The sequence below is a fragment of the Schistocerca gregaria genome, chromosome 4 (genome assembly GCF_023897955.1).
Source record: "Schistocerca gregaria isolate iqSchGreg1 chromosome 4, iqSchGreg1.2, whole genome shotgun sequence".
Classification (NCBI taxonomy): Eukaryota; Metazoa; Arthropoda; class Insecta; order Orthoptera; family Acrididae; genus Schistocerca; species Schistocerca gregaria.
The window spans coordinates 269,229,265-269,244,381 of NC_064923.1; positions in this window are offsets into that span (position 1 = coordinate 269,229,265).

Here is a 15,117-nt window from a genome sequence, read left to right on the forward strand (position 1 = left end):
GACAAGACAATGTAGGCATGTATGTCTCATCCAGGTTCACCTGCAGTGAGCAATGTCGGTGCCATGACTTATACTTGCCACATGACCAGCCAGATAGCCACAGGTAAGTCAAGAACCACGTGACAAAACCATATGATGCATGCAATAGTGTGGCATAAAGTGGCGACCCCACCAGGAGCAGTCATTATCCTCACTAGCATACACATCCTACAACCCCCCCCCCCCCTCCCCGAGTCCAGAAGGTCCTATACGCTGATTACACAGCAAGAGCCCCATTAAGCCAGCATGTTCTACCCTTTCCTCCCTCCATTATCTAAAAAACATCTCATTGTCAATTTTATATCTGCACTGCAAAGAGAGACTAGCACCGTTAAATACTGATGAAATATATATACCATATCTGCAGCATTCTTGAAGTTAACAGTGTAATTGATACATGACTGTCCAGGGTTCAGACTGGATGCATGCTCGGATAAAATTTAAGGTTTCCATTTTTGTTATCTAAATGAGAATTCAGTTTTCGACGGAATATTATCAGAGGAGGCGGAAAACGTATGGCAGAAGAAAAACATATAGGTACAAAATGTAGCTGTAGATGGCGCTATAAGAGTCTTAATGTAATAGTGGTCGACTACAAATGACAAATTAATTATACAACAATTCCTAAGGTGTGTGTTTGACGTACGTAAGCCCATCCACCACGGAAAGGTTATATCACATCGGGTTTTAATTGTCCTGAGGTCAAACGCCGCATAAAAATCATCACTCACGTCAGTTTTTAAGTGTCCTGAGGCGAAAAACCGCATAAAAAGCATGAATCACATCGGCTTTTAATTTTCCTGAGGCCAGAAACCCCATAAAAAGCGTCACATCAGTTTATAATTGTCCTGCGGCCAAAAACCGCATAAATAGCACCATCAAAAACAAACCGGATCATTAAGTTCCGTGTGACTGGCGCAAAACGTATTCAATATGCTATCCACCGTTTTCTGCAAGTTGAAGTCGAGAAACAGCATGTTTGACAACTGACTGAAGTGTTTCCAGAGTCACATTCAGAATGTGCTGCGCAATGCGTGCTTGCAATGTAGCTAAGTTTGCAGTCGGAACACTTAACACAACATCTTTCAGATAGCCCCACAGCCACAAGTCACACGGATTAAAATCAGGTGATTGGGATGGCCTGACTGTAGGGAAATGGGTGCTGGTAATTTTAACATTTCCTAAATGGCGTTTCAGCAGGTGCTTAAATGCATTTGCAGTTTGCGGAGGTGCGCCATCTTGCATAAATATGATCCCAGCCATACATCTACGTTGCTGAAGAGCTGGGATGACGTGGTTGCGCAAAAGACACCAATGGCGCTTACCATTGATGGTACAGGTAACAGACCCGAAGCACCTGTCTCTTCGAAAAAGTATGGCCTTATGATAAATGATGTAAACAGGCAACATACAGTCACCTTTTCATGATGAAGTGGTACTGCTTGATTTACGTGTGGATTTCCCGTTGCCCGTATTTGACAATTCCATGTATTAACATATCCTGTCAGATGGGCTTCGTCTGCCCATAAAATATCCCACGGCTTATCATTGTCCACTTCCATGCGAGCAAGAAATTCTAAAGTAAAGGTCTCACTTGCTGGCGGGTCAACAGGAAGCAACTCGTGCACATGCACAATTCTGAATAGATTGCAAAGAAGGATGTTTCGTAGGATTTTATGAACCGTGCTCACGGGTATGTCCAATGTTCGGGCAATTCTCCGTGCTGTACACGTTTGCACGCCACTACCCCGTCTCCTCCTGTATTGTTGTGGCCAGTGCTTCCACTGACGCAGAATCAAGACAACCCGTTTTTTCTAACATCTGAATTAGTTTCTCAAGACACACGGCAGTCACCGGACCAATACCTTTTTTTCAAATCCTTGAGTGTCCGGGACTTCTGCAGAGCGGCGTGTGCACAGTCATCATTCTCGTAATTCAGCTTTACAAGCAGAGCGCAATCCTGCATTGAGAAAGTCATGGCGAACGTTGCAGACGCCAAAGGAGGAAAATCCGCGTGTACCCGGTGTATTTATACCAATTTCGGTGGGTCGTGAGCATGACAGGTGTTTTCATTTACATATTCTGACATATACATCTCCATTTATTGATCAATTTTCACAATAATTTTTTTCTCCTGCCATACGTTTCCCTCTTCTCCGATAATATTCCGCTGCAATTTGACGTCGTTCTGGCGGGTGCTGTTATTTCTACAGCGTTTCGAAAGTTTAGCTTTAATTTTATCACACACACACACACACACACACACATATATATATATATATATATATATATATATATATATATATATATATATATACCAATCGCTTCTTTTGGTCGCCGACGTCCAGCTCTCCTCCCGATGGCACTCTTGGCGGGCCAGTCCACACACCACGAAGGTGTACCAGTCCGCCCACGCAAGCAAAGATGTGACAAGGTATGGCACAAATGTCCTCTAAGTTTACCCTCTACACTGAGTTAGCAGGGCGAATGAAAGGTAGCCCAAGACTTCTTAACTACCACCAAACAGCAACCGGTCGCTGCTCCTTGCTTTTGGAATCATACGTTTCCAGAGGCATCAGCAAAGGATTTCCAGTTCCCTGCAGTTGCTCCATTACTGGTGCCAGGTACCTGAAGGGTGATTCGATGTGTACATACTGGCTCTGAATTCTTGTTTCTCCACACGACCTAATAGCACCCTGCATGCTGCAAGTTTCAGTTGGTTTCAGAAGAAGGAATATCTGCATAAAAATTATGGAATCTGAACTATAAATACTTACAGTTCATTTGAGGCAGAACAGAAGGATTGTTTTGAAGAGCGTACCATGACTAGTTTCTGTGTGTGAAGTTGTTACTAAAATTCATGTATCGTTAATTAACTGTACCACTTTTGAGTGTTTACTCTGTAATATAAGAACTAATAACGTTTACGTTCTGCAACCATCAATTTTTTTCCATTTTATTTCCTCACAGGTTTTTATTTTGTATGGCGTAATGTGGCTGCATAAGGAAATGTTCGTGAGAGAGTGTATGACATGCAGTATTTATTCTTGGGCACTGAATCTCGCAGCCTTTGGTTTAAAAAAAATATGTCGTGATCCATACTGTACGCTGGAAGAGATGGTTTCTGGAGAAGGTGCACAATGTGCTCTGTTTTACCTGCAACATGGCGGCAACTCCGGTTGAGTGCATCGCTCCGTTCATAAAAACCTTTGTGGGGAATTAGTTAGTGGTTTTTAAATGTAAATTATCATTGTTCACTTTGCTTTCTTGGCCACGAACTGTTAATATACAAAAGTAGTACCAACTGCAAGACTTTCATTAATCATGTTAGACACTTGTTGGAACCATGACATCACCTCAGTACTTGTTTCATTGTTTTAACTTGTAATACTCGTGTGTTTCTTGCACCTTCGATGTTATGTTCATATGTTATTTTATCAATACTTTGAACGCACTGTCACGTCATACATCACCCGTCCCTTCACTGCTACTATCCGACTCACATTGATTTAGTGTCCTTTCCCCTTGCGTCACACGCAATGATCGCGTAAACAGCACGCAGCAGTAACACATGCGCCTTCCACGTGGTCATCAAAAGTGCAACGCTTTTCTGGTCAACTCTTTTTCTTTACGGTTCTTCTATAACCAAACAGCTAAATCAGACGGGTACCGAGTTCAGATGCGAATCTAATTATTCGTTTACGTACAAAGAATTTTACTGTCCGTATTTTAATAAAATTGTAGGATGACGTATGAGGCCTCCGAGAAATTCACTAAATACTCTAATATTTCTCAGACTTTGTGCCTTAGAACGTAAAAAAAATAAAAAAAAATCTGTAAATGTGAGGTCGTGTGGTGCATGTACAGACAAACAAATGGCTACAATTTAAAAAAAAATTATTTACTGACGAGAAAGAGCTTCACTCAGTAACTCGTTGGTTCACGTCTTGGCCTTAATCAAGCAGTTATTCGGCTTGGCGTTAATCGACAGAGTTTTTGGATGTCATTCTGCGCAATAAGGCGACAAATTGTGTCCATTTGGTATTTAGATCGTCAAAATCCCGAGATGGTTGGAAGGCAACGCCCATAATGCTCCAAACGTTCTCAGTTGGGGAGAGGTCCGGCGACATCCCAAGCCAAGGCAGAGATTGGCAAGCGTGAAGACAAGAAGTAGAAACTCTCTGTGTGTGTGGTCGGGCATTACCTTGCTGAAATGTAAGCCTAAAATGGCTTGCCATGAAAGGTAGCAAAACGGCAAGTAGAATGTGTTGACGTACAACTGTAAGGGTGTCGCGGATAACAACCTAATGGGTCCTCCTCTGAGAAGAAAAGCATCCTAAACAATCAATCCTAGTTGTCGAGCCGTACGGTGGGCGAAGGTCAGGCTCTTATCTCATGACTGTCTGGGGTGTCCCAAGATACGTCTCATTGAATGAAGACGTCTTTACTGATGAGTCCCAGGGAAGATGTGTCTAGAAACGCCCCAGACAGAGGTAGGATATGAATCTGTGGCCCGCCATTCGCCTCGACAACCAGGAGCGACTGCTTGAAATAGGACCAGTGATCGACCAAAGCGTTACTGACGCATTCATTTTGTGAAGTTCTTTCTCTTGACTAAATCATTCAACTTTTCGAAAACTTTAATCTTTTTTTTGTCTGTACATGTATGTTTTTTAAATCTTATCTTAGAGTGTATTTGATCAAGTCAGACTTGTGCAGCAGCTTTAGTTCCGTAAATGACGCATTTTCTGTAAATTTCACATAAATTAGGTGAAATTCTCATTTTATGGACTTATAGAAGTGATACGCCTTCAAAATGTAATTCGTAGCGTTAGTACACAATTCAGCCCGCCAGTCATTACTGCTGCGAGTGATCGGGCCGGCGTCGAAAGGGTGTCACTTTTGTGGCACGTGCCATGCAGGCTGGGTTTTACCAGTGCTTATCGTAGTGGCTGACGTACTGTGCGCTCGTACTGCTTGTGTCGGTGACGGCTTCTGGCTATGATTTACACTGGAGGCGTGTTCTTGGCCAGTATTTCCCCATGCTGAAGGCGATACTGACTATAATTCAGTTCGAAACTCCACCTCAACTTCTTACACCAGTATTACAAATTTGCCATACCATATGGTGAAATAGGGAAAAAATCCTTATTGCTTTTCTTCGTTTTATGGTGGCAGTCAGTAAGATCTATTTTAACAAGTTTTCATTAGGTCGCATTGTTGTCTGTCTGTGCGTTCAATACAAATTTTTTGAATTGGTTTTAAACTAACCTTCTCATAAACTACAAACTTGAAATTTTAAATATAGCTTAGAACTGGATGACAATGCAATCGTAAGTCGCTTTCTTGTTTCTCTGTTCTGTATGGTTGTGACCAGAGGGGAAAAGGGTTGACAACACCGGACAGCTCAGCTGGCCTCCAGGACCAATGTTTGGTGTGTGTAGTGTCAGAATGCGTTAGAGATCTTATGCCTGGTTACATGCACAGCTGAGCAGGGAGAGGGGAAAGAGGTGGTCGACATAGAGAGTAGGACGAGGAGAAATGTGCAACATATGTGGCATCCTTACATGGGCAAAGCTGCAGATAAAAATGTTATATAATCTCATCCAAAATTTCACAAGCACAAGACTAAAATGCAAAATATTGTTATTTAAATAAAAATAAAATTTTGATATACTTTCACACATTTTTAAATAGATCTGAAGGATTAAATAATTCCTCCTAGCTCCATATAGGTACCTAATTCCATGCAGATAGTCCTGAGAATCTATGCTCGTGAATTTATAATGGCTATGGCTATTTTTTGTATGGTTTATAACGAAAAACCTGTGGCATACGCAATAAATAATTGTTAGGAAGTGAACTACCCACGCATCAATTACGTATAGCATGCACCAAACATTTTTCATTATAAACAGAAAAAAAGACTGTCACGTCTATTAAAAATTGAGAGACACAAATCTTCAGGGCTATCTGTATGGGATTAGTAATCCGTATGAGGCTAGGAGAAATTGTCTTTTACTTTTTAGTCAGATTTAAAAACGTATTATATTAAAAATTTATTTTTATTTAAATAATTTTCTACATTGAGAATAAGAGTTTCACTCTACAGTGGAGTGTGCGCTGATATGAAACTTCCTGTCAGATTAAAACAGTGTGCCAGACCGAGACTCGAACTCGGGACCGAGTTAGAGTCTCGGTCCGGCACACTGTATCAATTTTCCACATTCATTTACACTACTTTAGGCTGAGCACTATGCGATTGGAATGAGAAGTGACCGCGAGCTATACATGTGTCTGCTCCTGTTACCTCTCATAAACCTTTCAGCGTCTTATCAGTTATTGTGTTACAAATCGAAGAGATCGGATAAGAAACGAGTAAGGCAGAAACGATATCTGCATTAACTACTGTCTAGGCTGTACAGTGAAGGATCACTGAGGGGAATAAAAGAAAGGCCGGTCGGAGTGGACGAGCGGTTCTAGGCGCTACAGACTGGAACCGCGGGACCGCTACGTTCGCAGGTTGGAATCCTGCCTCGAGCATGGATCTGTGTGATGTCCTTAGGTTAGTTAGGTTTAAGTAGTTCTAAGTTCTAGGGGACTGATGACCTCAGACGTTAAGTCCCATAGTGCTCAGAGCCAATAAAAGAAAGTTTCAGGAGTGCGGTCGAAATTCAGCGTGAAAGGATGTGATAAGATTAGTTGATTACATTGCTGTCCTCACTGGCAGTGATTGAGCTCCCGCTGCTAGGCTATAGAAAATCGTCTTTGCGGTGGTTTCGCTGCGCGTGTGCCTCGAAATGCTCGGTCTTAACGGGGAACGAAAGGATGACGACGAAAATGATGCTCAAATTCAAGATTTTTTTTCTCAGTACTGGAATATACTGGACAAATGGGGCTTGCTGCAATGAATAAAGCACACAATGAAGAATTTTTTGGTATTTTTTTAATTGGAAAATATTAATGCCTTCACTGTGTAATTGGGATTTTCTCGAGTGAGTTCTGAAGCGAGGTAGATCGACGGTTGTCGCTGTAACTTCGATTGTGGTTATCTGAAACATGAAATTAATATATCACCCTGGTCCTTATGCATTTAATTTTAGTTCGTCGTAAGGATTTCAAACAAAAAAAAGTTGGCGACATTATAGATATTTGAAGCAAGGCCATTTGGACTAAATATGAACACAAAATATCGGATACGATGAACTGAAGAAATTGTTTGCTTCAAGGGAGACCAAAAATCATTAAAATCGAATGAAAATTGTAGCTTGAGCAAGGAAAAACCATGTTGAAAAACGTTGTTTTGAGAAAAACGCGTTTTAAAGATGACAAGTATTTATCACATACAAAAGAGACAAAGCTTGAAACTCACGGGATATTATCGATACCTGGTCCATAATAACTATCACCACGGCTAATGCATTACCTCGTTTTGCTACTTTGACCTGATAAGCCCTCCTTTTCGTCCTCAAAGCCCTTTTCGTCGCTGAGCGCATCGCCACTGGCGTCTCCATCTTCGCAGAATTGGCGCATTTATTCGCCGATTTTGTTTTGAAAGGTATTTACCACGTGTATTAATGCAGTATGGCCTACACTGAATAGACATATGGCGAAGCAATGTGGAAAATTTCGCTTCGTTTTGATGTCAATTTTGGAGCGTATCTCCGAATGAGACTATTGAAACGTTCGTTCACATTCTGAGTAAAACCGCCAAAACAACGCTCCAGCAAATCAGGTTTACTCCAATCGGTATGAATAGGGGTGATGGCATTGTTAACGAGTTGTGGAATGGCGTTTTGTGTTTAGTTTACAACTCGCTCACAGAATCGTTACCTTTTTGGAGTTCGCGCACAGTATGTTGGGGAGTAATTCTTCAGTGTTTATTCATTCGAATTTCCTAATAAAAAGATTGCGAGTTTCTTCGACCGTAACCCTATCGTTCCCTCTTAAGCGACAGCGACACTGAACAGACCACTGCCGCCTGCTCTGGCCGCTGCCACCATACTCCGCGTCATTCGCGTCACCTCGCGGTCAGTCACCACACAATCCAAGCACTGCCAACCAAGTCTCTCCAATGGACCCGCGCACGGGGTCAAAATAGCCTCCCGCTCCCTGCACAAGGAACCCTCTTTTGGCAAGTTGCGAGAGAACAGTTATGTTTTATGTTTTTGGGTTGCTTGCAGCAAATTGAGGTTCCAGGTATTTCATCCAAATGTTCTTGCAAAGGCCACATTGATGACTAAACTAAACCAATAAACTCCTCCCGAACAGGCCATGAAGCCCCAACGCCGCCGTGTCATCCTCAGCTCATAGGCGTCACTGGATTCGGATGTGGAGGGGCATGTGGTCAGCACACCGCTCTCCCAGCCGTATATCAGTTTCCCAGACCGGAGCTGCTACTTCTCAATCAAGTAGCTCCCTAGTTTGCCCTTACAAGCACTGAGTGCTACCCGCTTGCCAACAGCTCCCAACAGACTGGATGGTCACCCATCCAAGCGCTAGCCCAGACCGACAGCGCTTAACTTCGGTGATCTGACGGTAACCGGTGTCACCAGTGCGCCAAGACCCTTGGCACATTGTTGGCTGATGTTTTAAAAGAGAAAAATGAACGTAGCAACCATTTGACAGTGGGGCTTGTACCTGCATGTTATTATTTGGAGCCAGGCTCTTAACGTAAATGACCTGGTTTTTTAATTTGTCATCCTGTTGTAAGTTAGTCACTTGTAATTATTGCAGGTTCTGTGTAATGTTGGGACTGTTAGTTACAGAAATTTGCTATTTAATTCCAAGTTGCCATCTCTGATTTTTACCTGTCTGATTGAATTGATAGTCTTGTCATAAAGTAAACCGGGTCCTATAAATAGATACCATTTTAATGAGGTTGTGTGCCAGTGATTAATGGTATTTCGTATTTATGTACTCAGGCTTCAAATTTTAAGAGCTGTTCACTAAATGAAGTTACATAACTTTTGTTGTGTTCTTTTTTAAAAATTTGCATCGCGCCCTGGTAGAACGCCATTTACAGGGTTTAATAATTTATATTATAGTCGCAAGTTTGTATTAGCTTCATGTTAACTGGATTAAATCAAAACTTTCTCAGCACATTTACGTCACTCAATTCAGTGTTTGACGTGTGTATCAAATGGATCTGTCATTTTGTAGTTGTTATTTACTCGGAAAATCATTTGGGTTTTGATACACTCTCGTTTCCTGAGATATAAGCAATGGGTAAAATTTGTGGTTACAGCTTGGTTTCATGTAGACTGTCAAACTATTATTTCTTGTAGCATGATGTCACCACAAATTGTAATATGAAGTACAAAACATAAGTTGCTAATTTTGTGAAAGTTTTAAAAAAATACTTTTGGGTTTTAATACTGAAGTTTGAATTTCTGTGTAATAAATTATTTTAAACAAAATGTCTAATGTAATTTCGCCCCAACACCTCATCGCTTCCCCCCCGCTCCTACCATTTCAGTGAGGAAGATGCACAGTACCTGTCAAATGGAATAAAAAGTCTGTTGAGCCAGAATACGGATTAAGAATAACCCAAAGAAGGATGACAGTAATGAGGAGTAGCGGAAATGAGATTAGCGATAACCTTAACACCAGAATTAGGTACCACGTGGTAGACGAAGAGAAGAAATTTTGCTATCTAGGAAGAAAATAACGCAAGACAGATGACGGAAGGGGAATATAAGGATCAGCTAGTACAGGCATTCCTGACTATGAGATATCTACAATTATTTAATTTACATAGACCATAAATCGAGGAAAAATTGCTGAGGATCTGCGTTTGGAGCAGAGCACTGTATAGAACTGACTCATGGACTGTGCGTGAATAGGAAAAGACGGATAACGAAGCGCTTGAGACGTCCTCCGCATAATCGCCGAGGACAGAAACATATGGAAAACACTGATTAGAAGAAGGAGATCTGTAAACATCTAAGAATAACTTCCATGGTGGCTGTGTGCTGCAGTCTATCTCAGCAATTTAAAAAAAATTATTCCGGAAGATTAAGGCTTTTGCAAATGCGAAAACATGTTACAAAGTGCAAACATAGCCATGTACCTAGAAACAATTATTCTACTGTTATATAAAAGTGTTGAATCGATAATATCGTGCCAATACTGTATGTAATAGTCTCTCTCTTACATTGTTACTCTACATACCAGTAATCAATAAGTGAATTCAAATAATGCAACCGGCCGGTGTAACCGAGCGGTTCTAGGCGCAACAGTCTGGAACCGCGCAACCGCTACGGTCGCAGGTTCGAATCGTGCCTCGGGCATGGATGTGTGTGATGTCCTTACGTTAGTTAAGTTTATGTAGTTCTAAGTTCTAGGGGACTGATGACCTCAGAAGTTAAGTCCCATAGTGCTCAGAGCCATTTGAAACATCAAGTAATGCAGAGTTTTTATCAATGACCATTTACAAGTTAAAACAGTTTTAAATGGAAGATTCTGATACTAACCCAAATTTCTTTTTCCACGACAAAATATTTCGCACAGTAAAGATATTGAGTTCACTTGCAAATATCACATGCTCTATAGTAGAAGGCCTTTTTCCGTTTCAGCGTACAAGAGGATGCACGACGGTCTATGTATTGCTTAGCTGTCCACATGTTATACACACTGAAGAGCCAAAGAAACTGTACACCTGCCAAATATCGTATAGGGCCCCCCGATAGCAAGCAGTAGTGCCGTAACACGACGTAGTATGGAATAATGTCTGAAGTAGTGGTAGAGGGAACTGAAACCATGAATCCTGTAGGTCTGTCCATAAATCCGTAAGAGTTCAAGGGGATAGAGATCTCTTCTGAACAGCACTTTGCAAGGCATCCCAGATATTCTCAATGTTGTTCATGTCTCGGGAGTTTGGTGGCCAGCGGAAGTGTTTAAACGCAGAAGAGTCTTCTTGGAGCCGCTCTGTAGCAATTCTGAGAGTGTGGAGTAGCGCTGTCTTGCTGGAATTGCCCAAGTCCGTCGGAGTGCATAATGGACATAAGTGGATGCAGGTGATCAGACAGAATGCTTACGTACGTGTCATCTGTCAGAGTCGTATCAGGACAGGACGGAGATCCCACTCCAGCTACAATCGCCCCACACCATCCGCTCGATTCAATTTGAAACGATACTCATCCGAACAGTCATCAACAGTCCAATGTCGGTGTCGACGGGCCCAGGCGAAGGGTTGCACTTCTGTCGTCGTTCGTCCCGTTCTTGCAGGATCTTTTCCTAGCCGCACCGACGTCGGAGACTTGATTTTTTACCGAAATCCTGACATTCACGGTACACTCGTGAAAATGGTCAAGATATCGTTTTGCCTGAAATATTCATTTCTTTTCATTCATTTTTCATCTCAAAATATTCAATTACGAGCTCGTACCAACAGAATTTTCTGTATCTCTACTTTATTTATTTATTTACTTGTGTTTTATTTCACCTGTTGGTATTGGGATATTCAGGCACTTACTATCTAATAGTAGTACTGACATTCTAACAGATATGCATCATAATAGTAAAGAAGAAACGAAATATGGTCTGTGCATGAGCGGGAAGTAGTATGGAAACGATAGCACACGAGATAAACGAAAAGAGGACAAAATTAAATTGGAGTAATGGACACTGTGATGACTTTTACTAAGTATCAGGAATTTTGCTTCTCTACTGGTCCGACGGGTACAGGTGGCGTATATCAAAAGAAAGTTATTCCGATAACATCTGGTTAAGTTTCAATCACTTACTGATTGGAACGTGGGTTTGATTGAGGTTCAGTTTCTTGGGTAGTACGCTGACGTAGAAATCGTCATTGCGTACTTCCTAACACCAAGTCGGATCTCGTTTTTCCCGACGTAGTGAAGCAACTCGAGGTGACATGGACTCAACAGGTCGTTGGAAGTTCCCTGCAGAACTACTGAGAGAGCCTTGCCGCTTTTTTCCTCCTTTTTTTGCGACATCACCCTTCTGTTTGGTTTGCTCCGGCCCACCTCGAATTTCTGTCCTGTGGCAATCTCTTCATCTCAGAGTAGCACTTGCAACCTATGTCTTCAATTATTTGCTGGATGTGTTCCCATCTGTGTCTTCCTCTAAAGTATTTGCCCTCTACAGCTCCCTCTAGTTCCATGGAAGTCATTCCCTCATATCTTAGCAGATGTCCTATCATCCTGTCCCTTTTCCTTATCAGTGTTTTCCACATATTCCTTTACTCTCCGATTCTGCACAGAAACTCCTCGTTCCTTACCTTATTAGTCCACCTACTCTTCAACATTCGTTTGTAACACCAGGTCTCAATTGCGTCGTTTCTCTTTTGTTCTGGTGTTCCAACAGCCATCGTTTCATATCCATACAAACCGGTGTTCCAAACGTACATTCTCAGAACTTCCTTCCTTAAATCAAGACGTTTGTTTAATACTAGTAGACTTCTCTTCGCCAGGAACGCCCTTATAACCAGTGTTGGTCTGCCTCTGATGTCTTCCTTGCTCCGGCTGTCAAGGGTTATTTTGCTGCAAAGGTAGCACAATTACTTAACTTCATCTACTGCGTGAAAATCAATCCTGATGTTTTCTTGCTGTTTTCATTTTTGCTACTTTTCATTAATTTCGTCTCTCTTCTATTTACTCTGCATTTTCAGTGCTCATTAGACTGTTCATTCCGTTGAGCAGATCCTGTAATTCTTCTTCACTTTCACTCAGGATTGCAATATCATCAGTAAATAGTATCATTCATATCCTTTCATCTCGAATTTTAATACCACTCCCGAAAGTTCCTTTTATTTCCATCATTGCTTCTTCAATGTACAGTAGGGACGACAGACTACATCCCTGTGTTATACCCTTTTTAATCCGAGCACTTCATTCTCGGACGTCAACTTTTATTATTCCCTCTTGGCTCTTGTACGTATTATATATTACCCGTCTCCCCAGGTAGCTTATCCCCCCTCAGAACTTCGAAGATCTTCCACAATTTTACATTGTCGAGCGCTTTTTCCAGTACGTCAACTCCTACTCGCTCTTATTATTCCCTCTTGGCTCTTGTACGTATTATATATTACCCGTATCTCCCTGTAGCTTACCCTTGTTTTTCTTAGAACTTCGAATATCTTGCACAATTTTACATTGTCGAACACTTTTTTCAGTACTTCAAATCCTATGAACGTGTCGTCAGTTTTCTTTAGTCTTACTTCCATTATTAACCGAAAGTTATAATTGCTTCTCTGGTGCCTTTAGTCTTGGGAATCATGGATGATATTTTTCCAAAAGTCAGAAAATACGAGGTCACATTCATATATTCTATACATCAACGCGAATAGTCCTTTTCTTGCCCCTTCCCCAATGACTTCAGGAATTCTGATGGAATGTTATCTATCCATTCTGCCTTATTTGATCTTAAGTCGTCCAAAGCTCTCTTAAATTCTGATTCTAATAGTGGATTTCCTCCCTCTTCTAAATCGACTCTTCTTTCTTCTTCTACCACATCAAACAAATCTTCCCCCCCATAGAGGCTAACAACGTATTCTTTCCAGCTATCCGCTCTCTCATCTGATTTTAACAGTGGAGTTTCCATTGCACCCTCAATGTTACCACCTTTGCTTTTAGTTTCATCGAAAGTTGTTTGACTTTTCCATGTGCTATGTCCGTCCTACAGACAATCATTTCTATTTAGATTTCTTCACGTTTTTCATGCAGCTATTTCGTCTTAGCTTCCTTACACTTCCTGCTTATTTAATTTGTCAGCGAGTTGTATTTCTGTATTTCCGAATTTCCCTGAACATTTTTGTACTTCCGTCTTTCATCTATCAACTGAAATATTTTTTTCTGTTACCGACAGTTCCTTCGCAGTTACCTTGTTTGTACCTATATTTTTCATTCCAGCTTCTTTGACTTCAGTTTTTAGAGATGTCCATTCCTCTTCAACTGAACTGCTTAATGCGCTGTTCCTTATTGCCTTTGTCTATAGTCTCAGAGAACTTCAAGTGTATCGCATCATTCCTTAGTATTTCCGTTTGCGTATTGATTCTTCCTGAAATGTCTTGAACTTCAGCCTACTCTTCATCATTACTACATTGTGATCTGAGTCTATATCCGCTCCTGGGTACACCTTGCCATCCAGTGTCTGATTTCGAAATATCTGTCTGACCATGATGTAACCTAACTGAAATTTTTACGCATCAGCCAGCCTTTTCCAACTACACCTCCTCCTCTTGTGATTCTTGAACAGAATGTTTTCTAATACTAGCTCAAATTTATTACAGAGTTCAGTTAGTTTTTCTCCTCTCTCATTCCTTGTCCCAAATCCATGTTCTCCTGTAATCATTTCTTCTACTTCTTCCCCTACAACTGCATTCCAGTCCCCCTTGACTATTAGATATTCATTTTGCTTTACATGCTGTATTACTCTTTCAGTATCCTCATATACTTTCTCTATCTCTTAATTTTTAGTCTGTGCCGTATACCTGAACTATATTGTCGGTGTCGATTCTGTCGACAACAACCCTATCGCTGAACTGTTCGCAGTAAGACAGACTCTGCCCTACCTTCCTATTCATAACGAATACTGCTTTTGTTATACCATTTTCTGCTGCTGTTGATATTACCCTATACACATCTGACCAGAAATATTTGCCTTCTTTCCATTTCACTTCACTGACCTCTACTATATCTAGACTGAATCTTCGCAAATCCATTTTCAGTTTTTCTAGCCTATATACCACGTTCAGACTACTGACATTCCACGCCCCGACTCGTAGAGCATTATCCTTCTGTTGGTTATTCAGTCTCTTTCTCATGGTCACCTCCCCTTTGGCAGTCCCCTCCCAATCCAAATGGGGGACTATTCCGGAATCTTTTGCCAATGGAGAGAGCATCATGACAGTTTTTCGATTACAGGCCACATGTTCTGCGGATGCACCTTACGTGTCTTTAATGCAGTGGTTTGCATTATCTTCTGCATCCTCATACTGTGGTTCCTCGCGGATTCTTCCACCTTTATGGGCAATTTCCCACCCCATGGACAAGACTGTGCCATGAACCTCTGTCCACCCCAACCCTCTTACAAGACCGTTGGCAGAATGGGGGT